Raw genomic sequence first — 12,466 nt, forward strand, 5'->3', positions numbered from 1 at the left:
TAGGGTCCAAAAGTGGTTGCTAGGGCGTGGTCAGAAAGTTTAAAGGTGATCAGTCATTGGCAGTTTGATAGTCTGAGTTAAATGAGCCCAGTTAGAAGTCTGTGTGACATTCTGATGCGGAGTTATGAGGTCACAAAGTTTGATCCAATGTTACGTCTATGGGATTTTTTCGACGGTCCCGGGACGTTTTTCGGAAAACCGAAAGTCGGATCAGTCGGAAAAGATATAGCAACTCGAGTCAGAATAGTTCGGAGGTCTGACCCGAGTTTGATGGTCATAGCTTGAAAGGCCTAGGACGAGATAGAGTTTAATTTTTAGTCTCAGAAGAAGAATAATAATAATATTAAGTTTAATAGGATAACAGTAGTCTGGCTTGCTACACAAGCCAGCCTAACTAGACAGTAAAGTTCGTCGAGACAAACTTTGAGGCTGGCTTGACAAAGCCTGTTGGTAATAGTTTATTTAGTTTAAAAACAGTTTGAAAAAGTATAAGTAGCATGTTATTAGCATGATTCTAGCATAGATTAGCATGTTATTAGCATGAATTAGTATCTTATTAGTACGATTCTAGCATGGATTAGCATGTTATTAGCATGAATTAGCATGATTCTAGCACGATTTAGCATGTTACTAGCATAATTCTAGCATGAATTAGTGTGTTATTAGCATGATTCTAGTAAAATTAGCATGTTACTACCATGATTCTAGCATGAATTAGCATGTTATTAGCATGATTCTAGCATGAATTAGCATGTTATTAGCAAGATTCTAGTATGAACTAGCATGTCACTAGCATGATTCTAGTATGAATTAGCATGTCACTAGCATGAGTCTAGTATGAATTAGCATGTTACTAGCATGATTCTAGTATAAATTAGCATGTTATTAGCATGATTCTAGCATGAATTAGCATGTTATTAGCATGATTCTAGTATGAATTAGCATGTCACTAGCATGAGTCTAGTATGAATTAGCATGTTACTAGCATGATTCTAGTCTAAATTAGCATGTTATTAGTATGATTCTAGCATGAATAAGCATGTTACTAGCATGATTCTAGCATGAATTAGCATGTTATTAGCATGATTCTGGTATGAATTAGCATGATTCTAGTGTGAATTAGCATGTTATTAGCATGATTCTAGTATGAGTTAGCATGTTATTAGCATGATTCTAGCATGAGTTAGCATGTTACTAGCATGATTCTAGCATAAATTAGCATGTTACTAGCATGATTCTAGGATGAACTAGCATGTTACTAGCATGATTCCAGTATGAATTAGCATGTTATTAGCATGATTCTAGCATGAATTAGCATGATACTAGCATGATTCCAGTATGAATTAGCATGTTACTAGCATGAGTCTAGTATGAATTAGCATGTCATTAGGTTGATTCTAGTATGAATTAGCATGTTATTAGCATGATTCTAGCATGAATTAGCATGTTACTAGCATGATTCCAGTATTAATTAGCATGTTATTAGCATGATTCTAGCATGAATTAGCATGTTACTAGCATGATTCCAGTATGAATTAGCATGTTACTAGCACGGTTTTAGCATGAATTAGCATGATTCTAGCATGAAGTTAGCATGTTGTTAGCATGATTCTAGCATGAATTAGCATGTTGTTAGCATGATTCTAGCACGAATTAGCATGTGCTAAGGTGTTGCTAGGTGGTTGCTAAGGTGTTGATAGATTGTTGCTAGGGTGTCCTACGTGGTTGCTAGGTGGTTGCTAAGGTGTTGCTAGGCGGTTGCTAGGGTGTTTTGAGTGGTTGCTAGGTGGTTGCTAAGGTGTTGCTAGGTGGTTGCTAAGGTGTCCTAAGTGGTTGCTAGATGGTTGCTAGGGTATTCTGAGTGGTTGCTAAGGCGTTGCTAGGTGGTTGCTAGGGTGTTCTGAGTGGTTGCTAGGTGGTTGCTAAGGTATTGCTAGGTGGTTGCTAGGGTGTCCTGAGTGGTTGCTAGGTGGTTGCCAAGGCGTTGCTAGGCAGTTGCTAGGGTGTTCTGAGTGGTTGCTAGGTGGTTGCTAAGGTGTTGCTAGGCGGTTGCTAAGGTGTCCCAAGTGGTTGCTAGGTGGTTGCTAAGGTGTTGCTAGGTGGTTGCTAAGGTATTCTGAGTGGTTGCTAAGGCGTTGCTAGGCGGTTGCTAGGGTGTCCTGAGTGGTCGCTAGGCCCTTACTAAGGCATTACTAGGCCGTTGCTAGGTGGTTGCTAGGCGGTTGCTAGGGTAATTTGGGTGGTTGCTAGGCAGTTGCTAGGGTACCCTGGTTGGTTACTAGGCAAGCCTCACATACATGCTTGATAAAACATTTATACTTAGTAAGCATTTCTAGCAAGTTACAGTACTTGGCTAGTCAATATTAGCATGTAGCTAATCACTGCTAGCATGTGTAGCATTTAGGAAGTTCCGTTTGCTAGCATGAGTCAAACGAGCCAATCTCCAAGTCTCTACGATGTTCTGATGCTGAGATATAGCTGTTGATGAATGGTTGCTAGGGTACTCTGTTTTGTTGCTATGGGCGAGGTTACAGAGTGCACTTGAATGTGGTTGGCTGTCTAAGTAAAATGAACCAACCCCCATGTCTGTATGACACTGCTATGCAAAAATATGCATCTTGGCCTATTTTAATGGAAGTCTATGGAATCAATTTGGGGGCGTGGCTTGTGAGCTTCATTATCATATTGAGATGCTCATTGGTTGTCTGAGTCAGATGAGCCATCCCCCAAGTCAATAGGACACTGCTAAGCAAAGATATGCATGTAGGCCAGTTATTAACATTAGTCTAGTATGAATTAGCATGTTACTAGCATGATTCTTGTACAAATTAGCATTACATTAGCATGTTTCCAGTATGAGTTAGCATGTCATTAGCATGATTAGCATATGAGTAGCATGTTGCTAGCATGATTGGCATGTCATTAGCATGTTAGAATTATAAGCATTCGATAGCACACCTAATTACATTCTATAGGACAGTTGCTAGGGTGCAGTATGTGGTAGTTAGGGGTGTGGCTAGAAAGTTAAAAGGCCATCAGTGATTGGCTGCTGGCTAGACTGAGTTAAATGAGCTCAGCCATTAGTCTCTATGACAGTCTGATGCAGAGTTATGAGCTCACAAAGTTTGATCCCATGTTAAGTCAATGAGAGTTTTTTGTAATGGAAGTCTACGGGACAGTTGCTAGGGTGCAGTATGTGGTAGTTAGGGGTGTGGCTAGAAAGTTAAAAGCTCATCAGTTATTGGCAGTTTGGTAGTCTGAGTTAAATGAGCTCAGCCATTAGTCTCTATGACAGTCTGATGTAGAGTTATGAGCTCACAAAGTTTGATCCCATGTTAAGTCAATGAGAGTCTTTTGAATGGAAGTCTACGGGACAGTTGCTAGGGTGCAGTATGTGGTAGTTAGGGGAGTGGCTAGAAAGTTAAAAGCTCATCAGTTATTGGCAGTTTGGTAGTCGGAGTTAAATGAGCTCAGCCATTAGTCTGTAAGACAGTCTGATGCAGAGTTATGAGCTCATAAAGTTTGATCCCATGTTAAGTCAATGAGAGTCTTTTGAATAGAAGTCTATGGGACAGTTACTAGGGTCCAAAAGTGGTTGCTAGGGCGTGGCTAGAAAGTTTAAAGGTGATCAGTCATTGGCAGTTTGATAGTCTGAGTTAAATGAGCCCAGTTAGAAGTCTGTGCGACAGTCTGACGCAGAGTTATGAGCTCACAAAGTTTGATCCAATGTTAAGCCTATGGGATTTTTCCGACAGTCCCGGGACGTTTTTCGGAAAACCGAAAGTCGGATCAGTTTGAGGAGATATAGCAACACGAGTGAGAATAGTTTGGAGGTCTGGAGCAAGTTTGGTGGTAATAGCTCAAAAGCTCTAGGAGGAGATAGAGTTAGAAATTTAGTCTCAGAAGATTAATAAAAAAAAAAATAAAAAAAATAATAATAAGTTTAAATAGCATTTCAGTAGTCTGGCTTTGACAAGCCAGCCTAATTAATAACTAGATTCTTAAAGTTTGAGAACAAACTTTGAGGCTGGCTTGTGAAAGCCTGACGGTAATAGTTTATTTAGTTTAAACAGTTTTAAAAAGTATGAAAAGATAGATAGATAGATAGATAGATAGATAGATAGATAGATAGATAGATAGATAGATAGATAGATAGATAGATAGCATGTTATTAGCATGATTTTAACGTAAAATAGCATGTTGTTAGCATGATATTAGCATGAATTAGCATGTAACTAGCATGATTTTAGCATGAATTAGCATGTTGTTAGCATGATTTTAGCATGGATTAGCATGTTACTAGCATGATTCTAGCATGAATTTGCATGTTGTTAGCATGATTCTAGCATGAATTAGCATGTTGTTGGCACAATTGTAGCATGAATTAGCATGTTACTAGCATGATTCTAGCATGAATTAGCATGTACGTAGCATGATTTTAACATGAATTAGCATGTTACTAGCATGATTTTAGCATGAATTAGCACGATTCTAGCATGAATTAGCATGTTGTTAGCATGATTCTAACATGAATTAGCATGTTACTAACATGATTCTAGCATGAATTAGCATGTTACTAGCAATAATCTAGCATGAATTAGCATGTTGTTAGCATGATTCTAGCATGAATTAGCATGATTCTAGCATGAATTAGCATGTTACTAGCATGATTCTAGCATGAATTAGCATGTTGTTAGCATGATTCTAGCATGAATTAGCATGTTACTAGCATGATTCTAGAATGAATTAGCATGTTACTAGCATGATTCTAGCATGAATTAGCATGTTGTTAGCATGATTCTAGCATGAATTAGCACGTTACTAGCATGATTCTAGCATGAATTAGCATGTTGTTAGCATGATATTAACATGAATTAGCATGTTACTAGCATGATTCTAGCATGAATTAGCATGTTGTTAGCATGATTCTAGCATGAATCAGCATGATTCTAGCATGAATTAGCATGTTACTAGCATGATTCTAGCATGAATTAGCATGTTGTTAGCATGATTCTAGCATGAATTAGCATGTTACTAGCATGAATTAGCATGTTGTTAGCATGATTCTAGCATGAATTAGCACGTTACTAGCATGATTCTAGCATGAATTAGCATGTTGTTAGCATGATTCTAACATGAATTAGCATGTTACTAGCATGATTCTAGCATGAATTAGCATGTTGTTAGCATGATTCTAGCATGAATTAGCATGTGACTAGCATGATTCTAGCATGAATTAGCATGTTGTTAGCATGATAGATAGATAGATAGATAGATAGATAGATAGATAGATAGATAGATAGATAGATAGATAGATAGATAGATAGACAGATAGACAGATAGATAGATAGATAGATAGAGATAGATAGATAGATAGATAGATAGATAGATAGATAGATAGATAGATAGAGGTAGATAAATAGATATAGATAAATAGATAGATAGATAGATAGATAGATAGATAGATAGATAGATAGATAGATAGATAGATAGATAGATGATAGATAGATAGATAGATAGATAGATAGATAGATAGATAGATAGATAGATAGATAGATAGATAGATAGATAGATAGATAGATAGATAGATAGATAGATGGTGTGCGAGCCTGATTCAAACAAGCCAACCCCCGCTTCTCTACGATGTTCTGATGCTGAGATATAGCTGCTGTTATATCGTTGCTAGGTTAGTCTGTTTTGTTGCTATGGAGTTGATTGACAGCTTAGACTGATTATGTATCAAAGCTTCTTGCCAGTATGAACAGTTAAAAACAACCCCCATGTCTCTATCACACTGCAGCATGACAATATCAGTCTGAACCTCTTTAATGGCAGTCTATGGGACAGTTGCTAGGGTGCAGTATCTGGTTGTTAGGGTGTGGCTAGAAAGTTAAAAGGCCATCAGTAATTGGCTGCTGGCTAGACTGAGTTAAATAAGCTCAGCCATTAGTCTGTAGGACAGTCTGATGCAGAGTTATGAGCTCACAAAGTTTGATCCCATGTAAAGTCAATGAGAGTCTTTTGCAATGGAAGTCTATGGGACGGTTTCTAGGGTCCAAAAGTGGTTGCTAAGGCGTGGCTAGAAAGTTTAAAGGTGATCAGTCATTGGCAGTTTGATGGTCTGAGTTAAATGAGCCCAGTTAGAAGTCTGTGTGACATTCTGATGCGGAGTTATGAGGTCACAAAGTTTGATCCAATGTTACGTCTATGGGATTTTTCCGACGGTCCCGGGACGTTTTTCGGGAAACCGAAAGTCGGATCAGTCGGAATAGATATAGCAACTCGAGTCAGAATAGTTCGGAGGTCTGACCCGAGTTTGATGGTCATAGCTTGAAAGGTCTAGGTGGAGATAGAGTTTAATTTTTAGTCTCAGAAGAAGAATAATAAATATAACTAGATTCTTAAAGTTTGAGAACAAACTTTGAGGCTGGCTTGTGAAAGCCTGACGGTAATAGTTTATTTAGTTTAAACAGTTTTAAAAAGTATGAAAAGATAGATAGATAGATAGATAGATAGATAGATAGATAGATAGATAGATAGATAGATAGATAGATAGATAGATAGATAGATAGATAGATAGATTAGCATGTTATTAGCATGATTCTAGCGTGAAATAGCATGTTGTTAGCATGATTCTAGCATGAATTAGCATGTTGTTAGCATGCTTCTAGCACGAATTAGCATGTTACTAGCATGATTCTAGCATGATTTAGCAAGTTGTTAGCATGATTCTAGCATGAATTAGCATGTTGTTAGCATGCTTCTAGCATGAATTAGCATGTTACTAGCATGATTCTAGCATGAATTAGCATGTTGTTAGCATGATTCTAACAAGAATTAGCATGTTACTAGCATGATTCTAGCATGAATTAGCATGTTGTTAGCATGATTCTAGCATGAATTAGCATGTTGTTAGCATGATTCTAGCATGAATTAGCATGTTGTTAGCATGAGTCTAGCATGAATTAGCATGCTACTAGCATGATTCTAGCAAGAATTAGCATGTTGTTAGCATGATTCTAACATGAATTAGCATGTTACTAGCATGAATCTAGCATGAATTAGCATGTTGTTAGCATCATTCTAGCATGAATTAGCATGTGACTAGCATGATTCTAGCATAAATTAGCATGTTGTTAGCATGATTCTAGTATGAATTAGCATGTGACTAGCATGATTCTAGCATGAATTAGCATGTTGTTAGCATGATTCTAGTATGAATAAGCATGTGACTAGCATGATTCTAGCATAAATTAGCATGTGACTAGCATGATTCTAGCATGAATTAGCATGTAACTAGCATGTAACTAGCATGATTCTAGCATGAATTAGCATGTTCTTAGCATGATAGATAGATAGATAGATAGATAGATAGATAGATAGATAGATAGATAGATAGATAGATAGATAGATAGGTAGAGATAGATAGATAGATAGATAGATAGATAGATAGATAGATAGATAGATAGATAGATAGATAGATAGATAGATAGATAGATAGATAGATAGATAGATGGATAGATAGTTAGAGATAGATAGATAGATAGATAGATAGATAGATAGATAGATAGATAGATAGATAGATAGATAGATAGATAGTTAGATAGTTAGATAGATAGATAGATAGATAGATAGATAGATAGATAGATAGTTAGAGATAGATAGATAGATAGATAGATAGATAGATAGATAGATAGATAGATAGATAGATAGAAGATAGAGGTAGATAGATAGATAGATAGATAGATAGATAGATAGAGGTAGATAGATAGATAGATAGATAGATAGATAGATAGATAGATAGATAGATAGATAGATAGATAGATAGATAGATAGTTAGATAGATAGATAGATAGATAGATAGATAGTTAGAGATAGATAGATAGATAGATAGATAGATAGATAGATAGAAGATAGATAGATAGATAGATAGATAGATAGATAGATAGATAGATAGATAGATAGATAGATAGATAGAGTGCGAGCATGAGTCAAACAAGCCAACCCCCGCCTCTCTACGATGTTCTGATGCTGAGATATAGCTGCTGTTATATCGTTGCTAGGTTAGTCTGTTTTGTTGCTATGGAGTTGATTGACAGCTTAGACTGATGATGTATCAAAGCTTCTTGCCAGTATGAACAGTTAAAAACAACCCCCATGTCTCTATCACACTGCAGCATGGCAATATCAGTCTGAACCTCTTTAATGGCAGTCTATGGGACAGTTGCTACGGTGCAGTATCTGGTTGTTAGGGTGTGGCTGGAAGGTTAAAAGGCCATCAGTGATTGGCTGCTGGCTAGACTGAGTTAAATGAGCTCAATCATTAGTCTGTAGGACAGTCTGATGCAGAGTTATGAGCTCACAAAGTTTGATCCCATGTAAAGTCAATGAGAGTCTTTTGCAATGGAAGTCTATGGGACGGTTTCTAGGGTCCAAAAGTGGTTGCTAGGGCGTGGCCAGAAAGTTTAAAGGTGATCAGTCATTGGCAGTTTGATAGTCTGAGTTAAATGAGCCCAGTTAGAAGTCTGTGTGACATTCTGATGCGGAGTTATGAGGTCACAAAGTTTGATCCAATGTTACGTCTATGGGATTTTTCCGACGGTCCCGGGACGTTTTTCGGGAAACCGAAAGTCGGATCAGTCGGAAAGGATATAGCAACTCGAGTCAGAATAGTTCGGAGGTCTGACCCGAGTTTGATGGTCATAGCTTGAAAGGTCTAGGTGGAGATAGAGTTTAATTTTTAGTCTCAGAAGAAGAATAATAATATTAATAATAAAAATAATAATAAGTTTAATAGGATAACAGTAGTCTGGCTTGCTACACAAGCCAGCCTAACTAGACAGTAAAGTTCGTCGAGACAAACTTTGAGGCTGGCTTGACAAAGCCTGTTGGTAATAGTTTATTTAGTTTAAAAACAGTTTGAAAAAGTATAAGTAGCATGTTATTAGCATGATTCTAGCATGCATTAGCATGATTCTAGCATGGATTAGCATGTTATTAGCATGAGTGTAGTACAAATTAGCATTTTATTTGCATGATTCTAGTATAAATTAGCATGTTATTAGCATGCTTCTAACCATGAATTAGCATGTTTCTAGCATGATTCTAGAATAAATTAGCATGTCACTAGCATGATTCTAGTATGAATTAGCATGCTACTAGCATGATTCTAGCATGAATTAGCATGTTACTAGTATGATTCTAGCATGAATTAGCATGTTACTAGCATGATTCTAGCATGCATTAGCATGTTGCTAGCATGATTCTAGTATGAATTAGCCTGTTACTATCATGAATCTAGTATGAATTAGCAGGTTATTAGCATGATTCTAGCATGAATTAGCATGATTCTAGTATGAATTAGCATGTTACTAGAATGATTCTAGCATGAATTAGCATGTTACTCGCATGATTCTAGCATGAATTAGCATGTTATTAGCATAATTATAGTATGAATTAGCATGTTACTTATATGATTCTAGCATGAATTAGCATGTTACTAGCATGATTCTAGCATGCATTAGCATGTTGCTAGCATGATTCTAGTATGAATTAGCCTGTTACTATCATGAATCTAGTATGAATTAGCAGGTTATTAGCATGATTCTAGCATGAATTAGCATGATTCTAGTATGAATTAGCATGTTACTAGAATGATTCTAGCATGAATTAGCATATTACTTGCATGATTCTAGCATGAATTAGCATGTTATTAGCATAATTATAGTATGAATTAGCATGTTACTAGCATGATTCTAGCATGAATTAGCATGTTACTAGTATGATTCTAGCATGAATTAGCATGTTACTAGCATGATTCTAGCATGCATTAGCATGTTACTAGCATGATTCTAGTATGAATTAGCCTGTTACTATCATGAATCTAGTATGAATTAGCAGGTTATTAGCATGATTCTAATATGAATTAGCATGTTACTAGAATGATTCTAGCATGAATTAGCATGTTACTCGCATGATTCTAGCGTGAATTAGAATGTTACTAGCATGATTCTAGTATGAATTAGCATGTCACATAGCATGCTTAGGTGGTTGCTAGGGTATTCTGAGTGGTTGCTAAGTCGTTGCTAGGCAGTTGCTAGGGTGTCCTGAGTGGTTGCTAGGTGGTTGCTAAGATGTTGCTAGGCGGTTGCTAGGGTGTTGCTAGGTGGTTGCTATGGTGTTCTGAGTGGTTGCTAGGTGGTTGCCAAGGCATTGCTAGGCGGTTGCTAGGGTGTTCTGAGTGGTTGATAGGTTGTTGCTAGGCAGTTGCTAGGGTGCTCTGATTGGTTGCTAGGTGGTTGCTAAGGTCTTGCTAGGCGGTTGCTAGGGTGTTCTGTGTGGTTGCTAAGATGTTGCTAGGTGGTTGCTAGGGTGTTCTGAGTGGTTGCTAAGGTGTTGCTAGGCGGTTGCTAGGGTGTTCTAAGTGGTTGCTAGGTTGTTGCTAAGGTGTTGCTAGGTGGTTGCTAGGGTGTTCTGAGTGGTTGCTAGGTGGTTGCTAAGGTGTTGCTAGGTGGTTGCTAAGGAGTCCTAAGTGGTTGCTAGGCGGTTGCTAAGGTGTTGCTAGGTGGTTGCTAGGGTATTCTGAGTGGTTGCTAAGGCGTTGCTAGGCGGTTGCTAGGGTGTCCTGAGTGGTTGCTAGGTGGTTGCTAAGGTGTTGTTAGGGTGTCCTGAGTGGTTGCTTGGTGGTTGCTAAGGCGTTGCTAGGCGGTTGCTAGGGTGTTCTGACTGGTTGCTAGGTGGTTGCTAAGGTGTTGCTAGGCGGTTGCTAAGGTGTCCCAAGTGGTTGCTAGGTGGTTGCTAAGGTGTTGCTATGTGGTTGCTAGGGTATTCTGAGTGGTTGCTAAGGCGTTGCTAGGCGGTTGCTAGGGTGTCCCGAGTGGTCGCTAGGCCCTTACTAAGGCATTACTAGGTCGTTGCTAGGTGGTTGCTAGGCGGTTGCTAGGGTAATTTGGGTGGTTGCTAGGCAGTTGCTAGGGTACCCTGGCTGGTTACTAGGCAAGCCTCACATACATGCTTAATAAAACATTTATACTTAGTAAGCATTTCTAGCAAGTTACAGTACTTGGCTAGTCAATATTAGCATGTAGCTAATCACTGCTAGCATGTGTAGCATATAGGAAGTTCCGTTTGCTAGCATGAGTCAAACGAGCCAATCTCCAAGTCTCTACGATGTTCTGATGCTGGGATATAGCTGTTGATGAATGGTTGTTAGGGTACTCTGTTTTGTTGCTATGGGCGAGGTTACAGAGTGAACTTGAATGTGGTTGGCTGTCTAAGTCAAATGAACCAACCCCCATGTCTGTATGACACTGCTATGCAAAGATATGCATCTTGGCCTATTTTAATGGAAGTCTATGGAATCAATTTGGGGGCGTGGCTTGTGAGCTTCATTATCATATTGAGATGCTCATTGGTTGTCTGAGTCAGATGAGCCATCCCCCAAGTCAATAGGACACTGCTAAGCAAAGATATGCATGTAGGCCAGTTATTACAATGAGTCTAGTATGAATTAGCATGTTACTAGCATGATTCTTGTACAAATTAGCATGTCATTAGCATGTTTCCAGTATGAGTTAGCATGTCATTAGCATGATTAGCATATGAGTAGCATGTTGCTAGCATGATTGGCATGTCATTAGCATGTTAGAATTATAAGCATTCGATAGCACACCTAATTACATTCTATAGGACAGTTGCTAGGGTGCAGTATGTGGTAGTTAGGGGTGTGGCTAGAAAGTTAAAAGGCCATCAGTGATTGGCTGCTGGCTAGACTGAGTTAAATGAGCTCAGCCATTAGTCTCTATGACAGTCTGATGCAGAGTTATGAGCTCACAAAGTTTGATCCCATGTAAAGTCAATGAGAGTCTTTTGTAATGGAAGTCTACGGGACAGTTGCTAGGGTGCAGTATGTGGTAGTTAGGGGTGTGACTAGAAAGCTAAAAGCTCATCAGTTATTGGCAGTTTGGTAGTCTGAGTTAAATGAGCTCAGCCATTAGTCTGTATGACAGTCTGAAGCAGAGTTATGAGCTCACAAAGTTTGATCCCATGTTAAGTCAATGAGAGTCTTTTTTGGATGGAAGTCTATGGGACAGTTGCTAGGGTGCAGTATGTGGTAGTTAGGGGAGTGGCTAGAAAGTTAAAAGCTCATCAGTTATTGGTAGTTTGGTAGTCTGAGTTAAATGAGCTCAGCCATTAGTCTGTAAGACAGTCTGATGCAGAGTTATGAGCTCACAAAGTTTGATCCCATGTTAAGTCAATGAGAGTCTTTTGAATGGAAGTCTATGGGACAGTTTCTAGGGTCCAAAAGTGGTTGCTAGGGCGTGGCTAGAAAGTTTAAAAGTGATCAGTTATTGGCAGTTTGATATTATGAGTTAAATGAGCCCAGTTAGAGTTCTGTGCGACAGTCTGACGCAAAGTTACGAGGTCACAAAGTTTGGTCCAATGTTAAGTCTATGGGATTTTTCCG

At 38.4% G+C, this 12,466-nt stretch overlaps 1 protein-coding gene across 5 annotated transcripts in view; it reads right to left on the reverse strand.

The window, feature by feature from the left end:
- ext1b (exostosin glycosyltransferase 1b) overlaps positions 1-12,466 on the reverse strand; it is a 222,163-nt gene that overhangs the window by 61,527 nt on the left and 148,170 nt on the right.

Source organism: Danio rerio, chromosome 19, assembly GCF_049306965.1.
Source record: "Danio rerio strain Tuebingen ecotype United States chromosome 19, GRCz12tu, whole genome shotgun sequence".
NCBI lineage: Eukaryota > Metazoa > Chordata > Actinopteri > Cypriniformes > Danionidae > Danio > Danio rerio.